General features: G+C 37.4%; 1 protein-coding gene across 1 annotated transcript in view; it reads right to left on the reverse strand.

Annotated features, from left to right (window-relative positions):
* ICA1L (islet cell autoantigen 1 like) overlaps nucleotides 1–18,127 on the reverse strand; it is a 69,077-nt gene extending 50,950 nt beyond the window's left edge. The window contains exon 1 of the mRNA XM_004262838.4: nucleotides 17,364–18,127. The gene's annotated coding sequence lies outside the window, so the exon portion shown is untranslated. The remainder of the gene's footprint in view (nucleotides 1–17,363) is intronic.
* Between the last annotated feature and the right edge of the window lie 210 nt (nucleotides 18,128–18,337).

Below are 18,337 nucleotides of genomic sequence, written 5' to 3' on the forward strand. Positions count from 1 at the left end.
TTAAAGGTACTGCCTGACTAATCTTTCATCAATTGTCCATTAATTCAGGAATGGCTGAATTTTTGGCTTTTGGCTCTGGCAAATCAATGAGTAGATTATGTTACAGGGTGATTTGTATGTCCCCTTGCACAGATGGAGACAAACTGAAGCCTACTGGAATCATTAGGGTTACTGATATGAAAGACAAACTTTTAAGTCACAGATTGAGAATCGCCCCTCGAACTTTCCTAAAGGATATATTTATAAAGTACCAGCTTTAATATTAGACTAGAATTGCATCAGGTTATAAATACCAATCCTTTCAGATAGGTGAGCTTAACTGTTGTTTAGCCAAATGTGGGTTTGGTTACTGAGAGATGAAAACCGGACTAGGGCAGTTGAAATTTACAAATACTCTGAGACAATAGAAGTAGGCAGAATTATAATTAGCTGAAATTTCCAAAGAGTCCCAATAAGGAAGTCAGTTTCATACACATATTAAATGCCAGCTTTGTTCTGGGTGCTACACTTGACACTGCAATCATAACACCAATAAGACACTGAATGAGAAAATTAGATGCAGACCTGTCTTTATCTAAAACAGAAAGAATATGGTAATTACTTACAGCCATTCAATCATACACCCCAAAATCCCATACTAAGAAAGTAAGTTGCCCACAGAGAGGATACAATGTCCACCTAATATTCTTATAACATGACTAGAGCTTAATTGTTTTTCAAAAATAATTCAAAATTATGTAAAAGGTAAAGTCTTAGAGGGGGCTTAAGATATTTAAAAGTTCCTGATAATCTTGGTATTACTACTGACTAAAATAGTAATCATTATACTTGTAGAACTCTTGACAATTTTTAAAACATTTTCATACATTTTATCTCCTTCAATCTTCATGACAACCCTGACAACTAGAAATGGCAGATTTTATTATTCCGGTTTTTTAAGGAGATCACCGAGGCATTGTGAAATTAAGGGAACTTTCTCAAGGATACACATACATTAAGAACATATTGATACTTAGCACACATCCAAGACTTTGACTCCAGAAGCAGTGTTCTTTTGCATTTTGAAGGTGAGGAAAGTATGATTAAAGTTATCTTCTGTCTTATAGTGAGTTAACTGAAACATACAATATTAGTTTCCTAATTTTCAGGTAACCTGCTTCCAAAAACCTATAGGTTTCCAAGAACTAGTTAGGTACATAAGAAAGAATGTTGCTTATAAGAATGAAAACAGAAAAAGTTCATTAACAAAACAGAAAGTCAATTCTGCAAACTGTATTTGAATTTCTAGTCACAATAAAATTTATTTTTTATAAGTAGTCTATACTTTTATTAATCAGCATAATTTTAGTCTATAGAGAAGAGGTTACATAAAAAAACAAATTAGATGTTATTTTTTTCAAAAAATGATATGCTTCAGGATTGTTATTTACTTTTTAGACTGACATATTATGAATTTACTATAGAGATATAATTAATTTACTTATGCCACTTTAGTCATATCATTTCATAAAGAAGATATGAGTAACATTTAAAATAGATTATTAAATTGAGTTATTTGTAGTGAAGTGGATGGACCTAGAGTCTGTCATACAGAGTGAAGTAAGTCAGAAAGAGAAAAACAAATACTGTATGCTAACACATATATGTGTAATCTAAAAAAAAAAAAAAAAAAGGTTCTGAAGAAACTCGGGGCAGGACAGGATAAAGATGCAGACGTAGAGAATGGACTTGAGGACACGCAGAGGGGGAAGGGAAAGCTGGGATGAAGTGGGAGAGTGGGATGGACATATATAGACTACCAAATGTAAAATTGATAGCTAATGGGAAGCAGCCACATAGCACAGGGAGATCAGCTCTGTGTGTTGTGTCCACCTAGAGGGGTGGGATAGGGAGGGTGGGAGGGAGACGCAAGAGGGAGGAGAAATGGGGATATATGTATACGTATAGCTGATTCACTTTGTTATAAAGCAGCAACTAACACACGATTGTAAAGCACTTATACTCCAACAGAGATGTTAAAAAAATTTTTTTAATTAAAAAAATAGATTATTAGATAATTAAAAGCTTTTCCACAGCAAAGGAAACCATCAACAAAACAAAAACACAACCTGTGGAATGAGAGAAAATATTTGCAAATGATGCGACCAACAAGGGGTTAACATCCAAAATATACAAATGGCTCATACAACTCAATATCAAAAAAACCAAACAATCCAATCAAAAAATGGCAGAATACCTGAACAGACATTTTTCCAAAGAAGACATACAGATGGGTAACAGGCACATGAAAAGATGCTCAACATTGCTAATTATTATAGAAATGTAAATCAAAACCACAATGAGGTGTCACCGCACACCAGTCAGAATGGTTACCATCAAAAAACTACAAGTAAATTTTGGAGAGGATGTGGAGAAAAGGGAACCCTCGTACACTTTCGGTGGGAACGCAAATCAGTGCAGTCATTACAGAAAACAGTATGGAGGTTCCTTAGAAAGTTAAAAACTGAACTACCATATGATCCAGCAATTCCACTCTTGGGTATATAACAGGAAAAAACAAAAACACTAATTCAAAAAGCTACATGCACCCCAATGTTCACAGCAGCACTATTTACAATAGCCAAGACATGGATGCAACCCAAGTGCTCATCAAAAGATGACTGACTTAAGAAGATGTGATACACACACACACACACACACACATATAAACAATGGAATATTACTCAGCCATAAAGAAAAATGAAATACTGCCATTTGCAACAACGTGGATAGACCTAGAGAATATTATGCTTAATGAAATAAGTCAGACAAAGACAAATACTATACAATATCATTCATATGTAGAATCTAAAAAAAATACAAATGATAGTATATACAAAACAGAAATAGACTTACAAACATAGAAAACAAACTTCTGGTTACCAAAGGGGAGAGGGAAGGGGGAGAGGGACAAATTAGGGGTATGGGATTCATGGATACAAACTACTATATAGAAAATAGATAAGCAACAAGGATTTACCGTATAGCACAAGGAATTAAACCTATTATCTTGTAATAACCTATAATGGAATATAAGCTACAAAAATACTGAATCACTATGCTGAAACTAACCTGAAGTTAACACAATATTGTAAACCAACTATACTTAAATAAATAAATCAAGCAGAAACTAACACACCATTGTAAAGCAATTATACTCCAATAAAGATGTTTTTAAAAAAAAGAAAAGAAGACTTGAAAAATGTTGATGAAAATCAATAAGACCATTCAAAATATAAACAATATATTAGAGAAGAGGAAGTGAACTAGAGAAGAAAATATTTTATCTTTTTGAAAGAATGGCTGAAAAACTATATTTCAAAAGTTTTTGATAGTTTAAAGTATCACACTAAGTTCTTCTGTTAAAACGATATTAGGACTTCCCTGGTGGCACAGTGGTTAAGAATCCGCCTGCCAATGCAAGGGACATGGGTTCGAGCCCTGGTCCAGGAAGATCCCATGTGCCTCGGTGCAACTAAGCCCGTGTGCCACAACTACTGAGTCCGCGTACTGCAACTACTGAAACCCGTGCGCCTAGAGCCCGTGCTCCACAAGAGAAGCCACCGCAATGAGAGCCCTCACACCTCAACGAAGAGTAGCCCCCACTCGCTGCAACTAGAGAAAGCCCGCACAGCAACAAAGACCCAACGCAGCCAAAAATAAATTTAAAAAAATTTTTTTAATGATATTAAAGCTAACTGCTTATAAAACTTGAGTATTATATTCCCAACTTTATTGCAAATTTCAGGGCAACACCTCTCCCAATCCTCTGCTATGCTCAATGTTCCCAACTGCAGAACCTCTCATAAAATGAAGCTCAAATGGGATAACACATACAAAATTGCTTTTACCAGTGATTTTTTTTTTCTTTGCGGTTCGCGGGCCTCTCACTGTTGTGGCCTCTCCCGTTGCGGAGCACAGGCTCCGGACGCGCAGGCTCAGCGGCCATGGCTCACGGGACCAGCCGCTCTGCGGCATGTGGGATCTTCCCGAACCGGGCACGAAGCCGTGTCCCCTGAATCAGTAGGTGGACTCTCAACCACTGTGCCACCAGGGAAGCCCCAAAATTGCTTTTAAAAATATAAAGTTGTATATAAGTATAACACATTATTACATACAGCCTCTCAATAAACAAGAATGCATAGGATGTAAAACTTTAAAACCCTAAACTTTTTTTATTTGACTGACATAATTTTAAAACTCAACACTGAGAAAAACTTGAAAGAACTTGCCCTTTCAGGTATTAAAATATATTACAATATATTGTAATATATATATATATAAAAAATACAAAATATATTTATATATATATACATATATATATATATATAATACAAAATATATTACAAGGGTGCCCTTGACTACATGCACTTATCTGTGTTCCCTTCCCAAACCCACCGAAATAACAGTAAAGGTACAAAACAAAAAAGTTATCTATTAACTGATAAGCATAGAGAAAATAACCATAGTGACTAGAGCATATGAGAGATTTCAATAAATTTTTAGAAGAAGGCAGAGAAAGTAGTATCCTAAGCAACTAACAGAGGAATGCTAATGAGGAATGAGTCAATTACCCTGCAGATTATCTGAAAGACTCACCATTTAGAAGTGGAAGGAGGATTCTTTGAAGCCTGTATACAGCAGGCTGGACCCTGAGGCACCTCCCCGCCCCCTTAATCTATGTCACTAAATGGAAGCTGAAGAAATTAAACATGGAAAGCTCTGGTCTTTGGCAAGCTAACACAGCAGAGGGCTTGGCCTGAAAACAAAATGATTAAGTGGAAGTTTACATGCCGAATCACTGAATTTCAAGCTCTCTTCCCCTTCCTTGCTCACCAGTAGCAAAACACTACACACACACCTCTCCACTCCTCAGAGAAGACTGGAACATTCTTTTCTCTGAAAAAAATTAAAAGCTCCAGAGAAAAGGAGTACTTAATTTGGACATTCTAAAAGGACAGATCTTTGCCTTTTCACCCTAGGGCGAAACTCACCAGCTGATAAGCTCACTCCCACATACTAAGCTTCCAATTAGCTTTGTTATAATCTTAAATATAGAGAGCCAAAGATAGCCAGATATCTGAGGAAACTCTCCGTCAAGAGAGACCTCTGACCTAAACCAACAACAACAAAAAAGAAAATATATGAAAAGAAACAAAGACAATATGGGGCTTGCGGGGCGGGGGGGGGGGGGGGGAGTGACAAAACAAAAAATAACTCTCTAATATCCCTCAAATATTGTCTTATAAAATATTATCTTATCAGAGAGATAAGTAAAGCTACTGCTTCCATGAACAGACTATCACTTAGAAAGGAATAAAAAAGAATCATTGGGAAAAAAATAGAATAGTTGAAAATTTTAAAACATTAATAAAACGTTGAAAAATATAAGAAATATCTCAGAAAGCAGAACCATAAAAAAGTTTAAAAAATTAGGGACTTCCCTGCTGGGGCAGTGGTTAAGAATCCGCCTGCCAACGCAGGGGACACGGGTTTCATCCCTGGTCGGGGAAGATCCCACATGCTGCGGAGCAACTAATCCTGTGCGCCACAACTACTGAGCCTGCGTTCTAAAGCCCGCGAGCCACAACCACTGAAGCCCACGCACCACAACTACTGAAGCCCGCGCGCCTAGAGCCTGTGCTCCGCAACAACAGAAGCCACCGAAATGAGAAGCCTGCTCACCACAACAAAGAGTAGCCCCTGCTCGCTACAACTAGAGAAAGCCCCTGCGCAGCAACGAAGACCCAATGCAGCCAAAAATAAATAAATACATTAAAAAAAAAAGTTAAGGAAATTAAAGACAGTCCTGGAAGTCTAATATTTGTCTAAAGAGTATTGTAAAGATTGACTAAGGGAAGAAATAATTGAAGAAAATTTCCTGTAACTGAAGGACACAAATCTCCATACAAAAAGAGATTTGCTCCCAAATGCATCACTGTAAACTTTCAGAAAAGCAGGGATAAAAAGATCCTGAAAGTTCTAAGAGATAAAAATTAGATCACATACAAAGCATTGGGAGTCAGAATAAGAGCAGATTTCTCAAAAGCAGCAATGCATGATGAGAAGAACTAAATCAAATCTGGAAAAGCAATGAAGGGAAGGCCTAAGATGACAGCTACACAGAACAAGCAGCTCAAATTCAAGCAGGAAGATTAAGTGACTCTAGAAAGCAGATCACTAGGAAACATAACTGATATGTTTGAGCATATTACTCATAGCCATATAGCAGAAATGTTAGAGCAATTGGGAAAAAAAATCAATGGTTATTCAGAAAATTAGGTTAAAAAAAAAGCCAGTATTAATTCCAATAAAAATGAAGGGACATGATATTCAAAAAAGGAGGAATGGTTATAGGGCACTAAACCAACTAAGTTGGTTTTTTTTCTTCCAGTTTTATATATATATAAATATATATGTGACACACAGCACTGAATAAGTTTAAGGTGTACAGCATGATTTTACTTACATATATCGTGAAATAACTACCACAAGTTTAGCGATCATCCATCATCTCATATAGAGACAAATTAAAGAAACAGAAAAAGACTTTTTTCCTGGTGATGAGAACTCTTTAGGATTTACTCTTTAACAACTTTCAGACAGCATACAGCAGTGTTCATTTTATTTATCATGTTGTACACTACATTACTAGTACTTTTAATCTTATAACTGGAAGTTTGTACCTTTTGACTGCCTTCATCCATCTTCTCTCTCCCCACCCTCCACCTCTGGTAACCACAAACCTGATCTCTTTTTCTATGAGTTTGTTTCCTTTTGAAGTATAATTGACCTACAACACTATGTTACACACATTGTGATTTGCTATTTCTATACATTTCAAAATGATTACCATGATAAATCTAGTTATCGTCTGTCACCATACAAAGACATTACATAATTATTGACTATATTCCCCACACTGTACATTTCATACCTGTGACATTTATTTTGCAACTGGAAATTTGTACCTCTTAATCTCCCTCACCTCCTTCATTTCTCCTCCACCCAAACCCCTCCCCTCTTGCAATCACCTACTTCTCTGTATCTATGACTCTGTTTCTGTTTTGTTATGTTTGCAAATGGCAAGATTTCATTCTTTTTTATGGCTGAGTAATATTCCAGTGTGTGTGTGTGTGTGTGTGTGTGTGTGTGTGTGTGTGTGTGTATACCATCTTGTTTATCCATTCATCTATTGAAGGGCACTAAGGCTGCTTCCTGATCATGGCTATTGTAAATGATGCTGCAATGAACATAGGGGTCCATGTATCTTTTTGAATTAGTGTTTTCATTTTCTTCAGATAAATACCCAGGAGTGGAACTGCTAGATCATATGGTAATTCTATTTTTAATTTTTTGAGGAATTACCTAAGTCCCTAATACTGTTTTCCATAGTGGCTGCACCAATTTACATTCCCACCAACAGTGTACAAGGGTTCCCTTTTATCCACATCCTCACCAACACTTGTTATTTAGAGGTGATATCTCATTGTGGCTTTGATTTGCATTTCCCCTATAATTAGTGATGTCGAACATCTTTTCATGTGCCTATAAAGCTGAAAGCATTTTCTCTAAGATCAGGAACAAGACAAGGATGCCCACTCTTGTCACTTTTATCCAACATAGTATTGGAAGTCCTGGCCACAGTAATCAGAGAAGAAAGATAAATAAAAGGAATCCAAATCATTCCTGGGAAGGAAGAAGAAAAACTGTCACTGTTTACAGGTAAGATGATACGATATATAGAAAATCCTAAATATACCATGACAAAACTATTAGAACTCATTAATGAATTTGGTAAAGTTGCAGCATACAAAATTAATATGCAGAAATCTGTTGCATTTCTATACACTAACGAAGAACTATCTGAAAGAGAAATTAAGAAAATGATCCCATTTAGGGACTTCCCTGGTGGTCCAGTGGTAAAGAATCCACCTTCCAATGCAGGGGACATGGGTTCAATTCCTGGTCAGGGAACTAAGATCCCACATGCCATGGGGCAACTAAGCCCACGCGCCAAAAGTACTGAACTAGCATGCCTCAGTGTGCCACAAACTACAGAGCCCATGTGCTCTGGAGCCCATGCGCCACAACTACAGATCCCGTGCGCCCTGGAGCCCATGTACCACAATTAGTGAGAGAAAAAAACCCGCATGCCACAACTAGAGAGAAGCCTGGGCACTGCAATGGAAGATCCCGCACACCTCAATGAAGATCCTGTCTGCCGCAACTAAGACCCGATGCAGCCAAAAAAAAAGAAAGAAAATGATCCCATTTACAATCACATCAAAAAGAATAAAATACATAGAAATGAATCTGATTAAGGAGGTAAAAATCTGGTACTCAGAAAACTGTAAGATGCTGATGAAAGTAACCAAAGACTTCCCAAACAGATGGAAAGATAAACTGTGCTCATGGATTAGAAGAATTAATATTATTAAAAAGACCATACTACTCAAGGAAATCTACAGATTCAATGCAATCTTAACAAAATACCAATGGTATTTTTCACAGAACTAGAATAATTCTAAAATTTGTATGTAAATGCAAAAGACCCTGAATAGCCAAAACAATCTTGAGAAAAAAGAACAAAGTTGGAGGTATCATGCACCTTAATTTCAAACTATACTACAAAGCTACAGTCATCAAAGCAGTATGGTATTGGCACTAAAACAGACACATAGATCAACGGAACAGAACACAGAGCCCAGAAATGAACCCACACTTACATGGGCAATTAATCTGACAAAGGAGGCAGAATATAGATTGGGGAAAAGACAGCCTCATTAATAAATAGTGCTAGGAAAACTGGACAGTTATGTGCAAAAGAATCAAACTGGACTACTTTCTCAATGATACACAAAAATAAATTTAAAGAGTTAAATATAAGACCTGAAACCATAAAACTTCAGAAGAAAATATAGGCAGTATGCTCTTTGACATCAGTCTCAGTAATATTTTTTTGACTAAGTTTTAAAAATACTTGTTAGTTCACAGTAACATAAACACTTATTTGATTTAATAAAAATTGTAATATGGGGTTAGATTGTGATGGTGAAGGAGAGCTAAGTCCTAGTAGATAATGCTTTAAATTAATAAATCAAAACGTAGCATATAAACATGTGATTTAGAAAATACCAGAGAAAGCAAAAGGGTTGAAGGTACACGACACTGGAGATTGGAACTGGAGCAGGATTGGAAGAACTGCTTTTAAACATTATAATCCTTTAATATTTGACTTTTAAAAGTAATGGACATGTACTTTAACAAAATGACAATTATCTTGAAAAAATAAGCCTGAATGTGAACCTTACTAATTAAAACAGAATGGTACTGGCACCAGAACCATAGAGCAGTGGAACAAATGAAAAGAAATCCACAAAGAGATAAGAAAATATAAAAGAATGTAGTGGTATGATCAATATACTAATTTCCTATGGCTGCTGTAACAAATTACCACAAACTTGGTGGCTTAAAAGGATAGAAATTTATTATCTCACAGTTCTTGAGGCCAGAAGTCTTAAATCAAGGTATTAGCAGGGCTGTACTTTCTGGGAGACTCTAGAGAAGAATACTTTCTTCCCTCTTCTACCTTCTAATGGCTGCTGGCAGTCCTTGGCTAATAACAACATAACTCCAATCTCTGTCTTCACATCACCTTCTCCTCTGTGTATGTGTCTAATCTCCCTCTGTCTCTCTCCCTCTGTTTTATGAAACAGTATGGACGTTTCTTAAAAAACTAAAAATAGAACTACCATATGACCCAACAATTTCACTCCTGGGTATATATCAGAAGAAAAGAAAAACACTATCTGAAAAGAGACATGTACTCTCCAACATTCATAGCATCATTGCTTACAATTGCCAAGATATGGAAGCAACCTAAGTGTCTATCAACAGATAAATGGATAAAGAAAATGTGGTGTACATAAATACAATACTACTCAGCCACAAAAAAGAATGAAATTTGTCATTTGCGACAACATGGATGGACTTGGAGGTTATTATGCTAAGTGAAATAAGTCAGACAGAGAAAGACAAATACTGTGTGATATCACTTATAAGTAGAATCTAAAATAAAAGAAACTAGTGAATATAACAAAAAGGAAACAGACTCAGATACAGAAAACAAACTAGTGGTTACCAGTAGAGAGAGGGAAGGGGAAAGGGGAAAAATAAGGGTAGGAGATTAAGAGGTATTTATTTATAAAATAAAATAATATTTATTTATAAAATAAATAAGCTACAAGGATATATTGTACAACACAGGAAATACAGCCAATGTTTTATAATAACTATAAGTGGAGTATAACCTTTAAAAATTGTTGTAACTTATATAATATTCTATATCATATAGAATACTTATATAATACACCTGTAACTTATATAATATTCTATATCAACTATATCTCAATAATATATAAATAAATAAATAAAACCTTCTATTCATTAAATCAGGTCCCCCATGGGGAAAAAATTGCCACATCTCATAGCACTGATGCCAATGAGTAAATGTCAGATACAATGAAGTTTGCATCAGATTCAAAGAGGATGACCAAATTTGACATGCATCTCATCTAGACTGAAGCAGATTCGGTTTTGGCAAATAGATTAGGTCCTGAAGAGCAATTCCAATAATTAATTAACTTGAAAACATGAATTCTTAAAGGCATAGCAGCCAGATTTAAGGAAGAGGTAGGCAGTTTACTTGGTGCCTATATTATCACAGGCTAGCAAAGAAGACTACTGAAGAAGAGATCATTATGTTTAAGGGGGGGAATGCTTCGTTTTAAGCTCTTCTGGTTTCTATGAGGAGAAATTTTCTATAAATATTCCCAGCCTCTTGCCCTTTCTCCCCTACAGCGAGAAGCCTGACGGGTGAATTAACCATTGGTCCACATTTCTTGACTGGGTAGAGCTAATGTATCAAGTCATAAAATTAGTGAATTTAGTCCTTTTTTAACCTTTTACTCATCACTTGTGACCTAATCAGTGTGAGGCAAAAGTCTTAGGTAAGTGTGTCTAGTATGAAGACCCAAACTTTCCCTTGAGTGGACTCTTCCAGGTCTGGACTAGGGGACAGAAATATTAAAAGACCATTGACATGATACACACCCTCTAACAGTTCTCTCAATAATAAAGCTGATATTTTATTTCCATCTGCCTAGGTCTTTGACTACATCTGAATTGGTTTCAATCTCAAGAGGGAACAAAAAGGTGAGAGGTATTATGTATTGGGCTCCCTAAAACCTAGAATGGCCAGGATAGTTTTAATTTTCCCTGCCAAGGGGCAAGGCATGGCTGTAGGGAAACAGAAACAACAAGCTGGTAGTCAACCTTCTATAGTAGACAAAAGTACCCTAGAAAAATCAGAGATATATCAGCATTGACCTGCCTCTGGAACCAGTGATTAACATATGCTGTGGGAAACTGCTACAAGAGAGCATATGAAAACTGTCACCAAGGGCTTCCCTGGCGGCGCAGTGGTTGAGAGTCCACCTGCCGATGCAGGGGACACGGGTTTGTGCCCCGGTCCGGGAAGATCCCACATGCCGCGGAGCGGCTAGGCCCGTGAACCATGGCCGCTGGGCCTGCGCGTCCGGAGCCTGTGCTCCACAACGGAAGAGGCCACAACAGTGAGAGGCCCGCGTACCGCAAAAAAAAAACCCAAAAACTGTCACCAAGAAGCCAGTTAAAGAAGAGATCAAGATAATGTACCCAGTCACCTACCTGTTCAGCCTCTAAGGCAGTTATTCCAAGGGCTAGTTATTCCATGGTACAGGGTTATATAAAACTACTTATACTACTCTTGGGCAAAAAGTAGGGCAAAATAGAACTACTCCTTTCAACAATAAATAACATGAAAAATAAATAACATGAAAAAGTAGCACTATAAGAAAAGGAGGGACCGTAACGTGAGAAAGAGAAAATTATATATAAATTTGAAAAATTGCTTCATAAAACAGGTTTAAAGAAAAACTGCTCTGCCTGTAGATAAATGGAATAATATTCCATAAAAGAGATTTTTAAAAAAGAGCTGAAGGAAGCAAAAGATATAAAGAAAAAGAAGAGGAAAAAAATACCACAGAACTTGAAACTGCATTAGAAACAATTCCAAGTAGAATAGATACTTCAGAAAACTAAGTGAATAACACGGATGACGAGCCTGGGAAAATCATTCAGAATGAAGATTACAAGATAAAGGTGGTTAGATTCAAACAAAGTGGTTGGACGGAACAATATGATGTATAGATTTGGAAGATAAACAATTGAGATCTAACGTAAGAAATATTCTTAGAGAGGGACAGACATATGGAACAGCCAAAATATTCAAGAATATAAAGCTGAAAATTGAAAGGGTTCACCATGTTCCAAGAAAAATTAATAGAGAATGATCAAGAATAAGACATGCTGTGGGGGGCTTCCCTGGTGGCACAGTGGTTGGGGGTCCGCCTGCCGAGGCAGGGGACACGGGTTCGTGCCCCGGTCCGGGAGGATCCCACATGCGGCAGAGCGGCTGGGCCCGTGGGCCATGGCCGTTGAGCCTGCGTGTCCGGAGCCTGTGCTCCGCAGCAGGAGAGGCCACAACAGTGAGAGGCCCACATACTGCAAAAAAAAAAAAAAAAAAAAAAAAAAGACATGCTGTGGAATGTTGCTGAATTTTAAGGGTAAAGAAAGAATGCTACTAGCATCTAGACAGAAAAAAAGAGGGCCACCTACAAATTAAATAGTTTATCCTGGCCTCAGGCATCTCTTCAGCCACATTAGAGAATGGATAAAAGTGAGACTGTACAGTACTAAAGGAAAAAGAATATAACATGGAATTTTCTACGTAGCTGAAATACAATTTTAATGGATATATAACATTCCATGTGTATGGATGTACAATAATCTACTTGACTGGTCTATTATTGATGGATATTTAGATTGCTTCCAGAATTTTATTATTTCAAACCATGCTAAAATTAGTAAATATATATATATATATATATATATATATATATTTAAATACATGCAAGTACACCTATAAAATAAATTCCTGGAAGCATAAGGGCTGAATCAAAGCGTTTATGCATTTTAAATTGTTCTCATTTTGCTAAATTGTCCTCCATAGAGATTATACCAATTTTTATGCCCAGTACCAGTAATGTAGGAAAGTGCTTGTTCACTACAACTCACCAATTTTCAAAAATCTGGAAAATAAGAGTAATAAAGGGATTTTTAAGTAATATTAATTAAATCAGTATTGTACTGGTATTCCACTTCTACTTCAGAAAGTTAAGAGAACTCCCATCCTAACAATGAGAATAAACTATTGATAGATAACCTACAAAATTATGTGTTTTCTTAAAGCCAATCAGAGAGCTGAGGATGCCAAAAAAAAAAGCTAATGAACTTAAATCCAGAAAGTGAATAGTCCTGCCTAGGACTCATGACTCCTTTCATCTTTGGCAGAACAGTAGGAAGAGAAGGAAACTGCTTGACCAAAAAAAAAAGAGGACAACAGACAAGTGAACTACATCTTTAAGTCCTGAAAAAAGCTGGCCAAGAATTCTATACCCAATAAAAATATCCTTCAAAAATGAAAGGAAAATAAAATTTCAGACAGATAAAAACTGAAAGACTTTGTCCCACACAGACCTACAGTACTAAAAATCCTAAATATTCTTTAGGGTGAAGGAAAATGATAATATATAGAAACTCAGTTCTATAGGAAGCAAGAGAGAAATCAAAAAGGGTAAATATATACTGATAAACACAAAGCAAGTTTCAAAAATATACATGTGCATCTTTAAATTTCACTAAAAGAGTATTGATTCTTTAAAAATAAAAAATATAAAGCATATGTAGAAGTAAAATGTATAACAGAAGAAAAGATAAAAAGATAAATGGAAGTCTAAGTTGTAATACTCTTACATTGTTCATGAAGTACTAGAATATATTTGAAAATAGGCTTTATAAATTCAAGATGCATATTGTGATCTCTAGCACAATCAATAAAAAAAAATAACACAAAGAGGTAAAACTAAAAAGTCAAGAGAGGAGAAAAAGTAGAATATATTAAAAAAAAAACTCAATTTACTAGAAAGAAGGCAGGAAAGAGGACCAAAGAGTAAGTAGGAAAACAGAAAAAGAACACCAATATTTTGTGCTTAATCCAAACACAGAAAACAATTACAAAAACATAAGTGGATGATATAAATACTGTTAAAAGGCAGACTGTAAGACTAGATAACAAGTAGTACAACCCAACTATATGTAGTTTATAAGAAATACACATTAAACATAAATACAGATGAGTTAAAAGGAAAAGGATAAAAAAGATATGAGACAAACATTAAGCTTATATTAATGTCAGACTAAACAGGCTTCCAGGTGAAAAGTATTTTCAGAGGTAAGATGACCATTTCATAATAATAAAAGGGTCAATTTATCAAAAAGACATAGCAATCTTAAATATGTATGTAATTAATAACAGAGCCACGAAATATGAGAAAAAAAATTGACAGATCTAAAGGGAGAAAAAGACAAATCTACAATCATAATTAGAGACTAAACACTCCCCCCAGAGTAACTGACTGAATAAGGAGACATAAAACATGTGGAGATTTAAAAGATCTGAACAACACTTTCAACCAACTTGACTTAACTGACACTTATATAAACCACTCCACCACCACCACCAGCCGAATACAAATTTTTTCCCCAAGGGTAACTGGAACATTCACCAAGACAAACCTTAGGATAGGCAGAAAACAAACAAACAAAAAATCTCAATAAATTTAAAGGTTTTGAAATAGTGCAGAGTACGTCCTCTGACACCAACAATGCTAATTTAGAAATCAATAGCAGTGATCTATTTAAAAAAAAAATTCCCAGATATTTGGAAGTAAAGTAACACATCTAAATAAATAACAGGTGACAGAGAAATTTTAAAATATTTTAAGCTAAATGATAATGAAAACACCCAAATTTGTGGGATGCAGCTAAAGTATGCTTAGAAGAAAACTTATAGCTTTAAATACCTATCAATATATGAAAGTAAAAAAGGTACAAAATCAATTATTTATACTTCCACTTTAAGAAGTTAGAAAAAGAAGAGCACAGTAAACCCAAAGTAGAAGAAACAAAATAATAAAAATAAGAGTAGAAACCAGTGAAATAGAAAACAAGCAAATAGAGAAAATCAGTTGGTTCATTTGAAAAAATTACTAAAATTTACATGCTTCTAGCAAGATTAAGAAAAAAAGAATAATATAAATGAGCAATATATAGTGGGCAGGAAGAGAATGGGTATGATACAAAAACAACTTTAGCTTTATTGGAAATGTTTTATTTCTTTATTTAAAAAATATTTGAAAGAAATATGACACAATGTGAACAGTTGTTAATGTTGGCTGTTGTAACTGTATTTATTGTGGTAATTCAGTTTTGGGGCTTTGGTTTTTTTTTTAATCTAAACTAAATCCACACAAAAAAATTCTTTTAAAACCTAAAGTGTTATCTGCAAATGAGTCTACAATAGGAAAATAATAATAATTACATAGAAGGTGAATATTGGATGCAAGAAGTTTGAAAAGTCTGACTTCAGAAAAAAGGAAGAAACCTAACAGATGAATGAAAAACAAACAAGGGAAAAGGGGAATAAGGATGTTATTAAATAACAAAAGCCAGTTCACATGAGGAAATCTTTCCAGTCACAGACATACTGAAAAGTCCTTCACACACCTCACCTGTTGTTGTTAAATAATAAAAATTTAAACGAGGCACAGTGAGTACTGAGAAAGGTAAACTATAAAGGAAAGGGGAAAAATTTTAATATAGTATGTACCACACAATGAAATAAAGTTTGACAGCACAGTAGAACAAAACAATACTGTTTAATATCTGATATTTAATATTTTGATATTTTGTCCTAGTTCAGTCATTGGTATAAATTTTATTTTTATAATAAATATTTCTAATAAAAATATGGCTTCCTAGTTTTTCCACCAGTCTTAATGTTTGTAGTTTTTGCACTTTGGACTGGCTGATCTCTGAGCAACCACCTAACTCTAATGTTAATTACTGGTAATTAGAACAATGTCTTGCACATAACTGTTTTAATGTCAAGATGTACAATCATTTTGCACTATTAAATAAACACAGAAATTTCAAAGAATACTGAGTACATTAGGCATACACAACGAATATAAAACGACTAAAAAGCCTGGTCATATAAAAATATATACATACTATTGGATGTTTATTTGGCCAATAAATGTATAATTAACTCCTACTAAAGGATGGGCACCTGTGGTTACTCCATAAATATTGATGTGAAGATGATTAAAGTAATATCACCTTACAGTACGTTGCCTGAGTCGTGACCAAATAAATCAATACATAAATACTTAGAAAAAACCCCAAACGATGGATAAACGTTATCTTCCCAATAAGCTATTTCACAGTGACCCAGAGTTTATGATTGCTTTCATGCTCTGTGCATCAAAATCATCCATTACATGAAAAATAATCCCACACCCTCTACTGGCAAATCCACAGCATCGCGGGTTAGTTGCCAGGATGGATTTTTTTTCCACTCTCCATCTTTCTCAGAGCATCAGGTATCTGACAGCTGACATCATCTGGGCATCTGACCAGATGATCCAGTTTCCACGAGCCGGACCGGTGCGTGGCGCTGGGATAAAGGCCTCAGGCAGAGAGATTTGTGCGCGGAACCCCTCGGGAGCTCGCGCCTTCTGCACTTTGTCTTAAACCGCACATTTACTTGTGTTTTGTTTTTACCCATTGCTAGCCATTTAGTTTGTAAGGAAGACATTCCCACTACAAAATAATAACATGAAAATAAGCACAACATAAAAAGGAGGTCAGCAGGAAAGCACCTAAAGGCCGTGAGCATCTGCTTCTAATGGAAGCGATCCGCACCTTCGAGAGAAATCACCCAAACAAGCCTCAGGCCCCTGCGCTCGTTCGCTCGCTACCCGGGGCGAGCGTGGGTGGAAGCTCCCTTCGGCCCGAGGGGACGCTGCCACGCCTAAAACTACTCTTGGTCCGATCTGCCCAGGGTAAGCCCGGAGGAGCTCGGACAGGACCTCGTCCGGGAGCGGAGGCCGCAGGGGCCGGGGTCCCCAAGGGAACCGTGAAGGCCGACGAGAAGCCCCGAGAGACCGCGTGCGCGCGTGGCGGTCCCTTCCCGCCGCCCCTCCACCTTGGGGCGTCGCCATGGGAACCAAGGGTTTGGCCTCCCAGCCTCCGCCGGGGAGGGCGCGGCCCTTCCTCCGCCCGGAGAGAGGGGGCCAGAGGAGGCCACAGACACTCACCTCGACGCCGGAGCCGCGATGTGCCGGTCCTCCGCCGCCTCGGGTCGCGTTCGGCAGCTCGGAGGTCGGTCCCGGCGCCCGTTACCGCTGCCGCCGCTCGCGAGCCCTGCGCCGCTGCCGAGCCGCACCCGCAGCCGGTGCCCCTCCGCACCAGAGCGTGGAGGTGTCGGGCTCCGGCTGCGGAAGGCGGGAGATTTAAACCCCGCGGCTTGGCGAGCGCAAAAGCCGCGCTGCCCTCGGCGCTTCTGCCCCGGCGTCCGCGTTCACTCCGTTCAGGCTCTCGCGTAACCCCGCGGGAGCCACGGCTCTCGGCCGGTTCTTGAAGAAACTCCGGGACTCTCTCTGTTCCTCCTTTCCCGAATTCCTCTTCATTTAATGACAAACACCAAACTGGTCAGAACATCGGTATAAGGTACTGAGTGGGAGACCTCCGAGGCGTGGGGAAGTGGGGGGAATTCTCGGCTCCTCTTCTGAGTCCCGAGCCCGGAGCCCGGGTCCCCCGCCTCCTCCCAGCCCCACCGCACCTGCCGGGCCCTGGGCTGCCACCCCTCGGAGGACGGAAGTTTCTGAGCCTCGGTCATTCCTGAACTCTCAGGCGCTTCTCAGCACCAGTGGCGCACGGTAAACGTTCACGTGCTGTATGTAACTTATTTTAAAGGTTTAAAGAGGATTAAGTTAATAACTGTTAATAACTGACCTCAAGTGTACATTTACATAAGCATAATTTGTCATAAATGAATCTTCGAGTCAAAGGTAAAATTTGCACCTAAAAACCTCAGAAAAAAATTGGAAATAAGGCAAAAGTAAAATTATGTTATTGGTGGAAGATAATTTAAACCCAAAGTGCTTTCTTTTTTAAAAATTTATTTAGGCTGTGACGCGGTCTTAGTTGTGGCACTGGGGATCTTTGTTGCGGCATGTTTAGTTGCCGCATATTTAGTTGCGGCATGTAGGATCTTTAGTTGCGGCATGTG

Source organism: Orcinus orca, chromosome 7 (genome assembly GCF_937001465.1).
Source record: "Orcinus orca chromosome 7, mOrcOrc1.1, whole genome shotgun sequence".
NCBI classification, from domain to species: Eukaryota; Metazoa; Chordata; class Mammalia; order Artiodactyla; family Delphinidae; genus Orcinus; species Orcinus orca.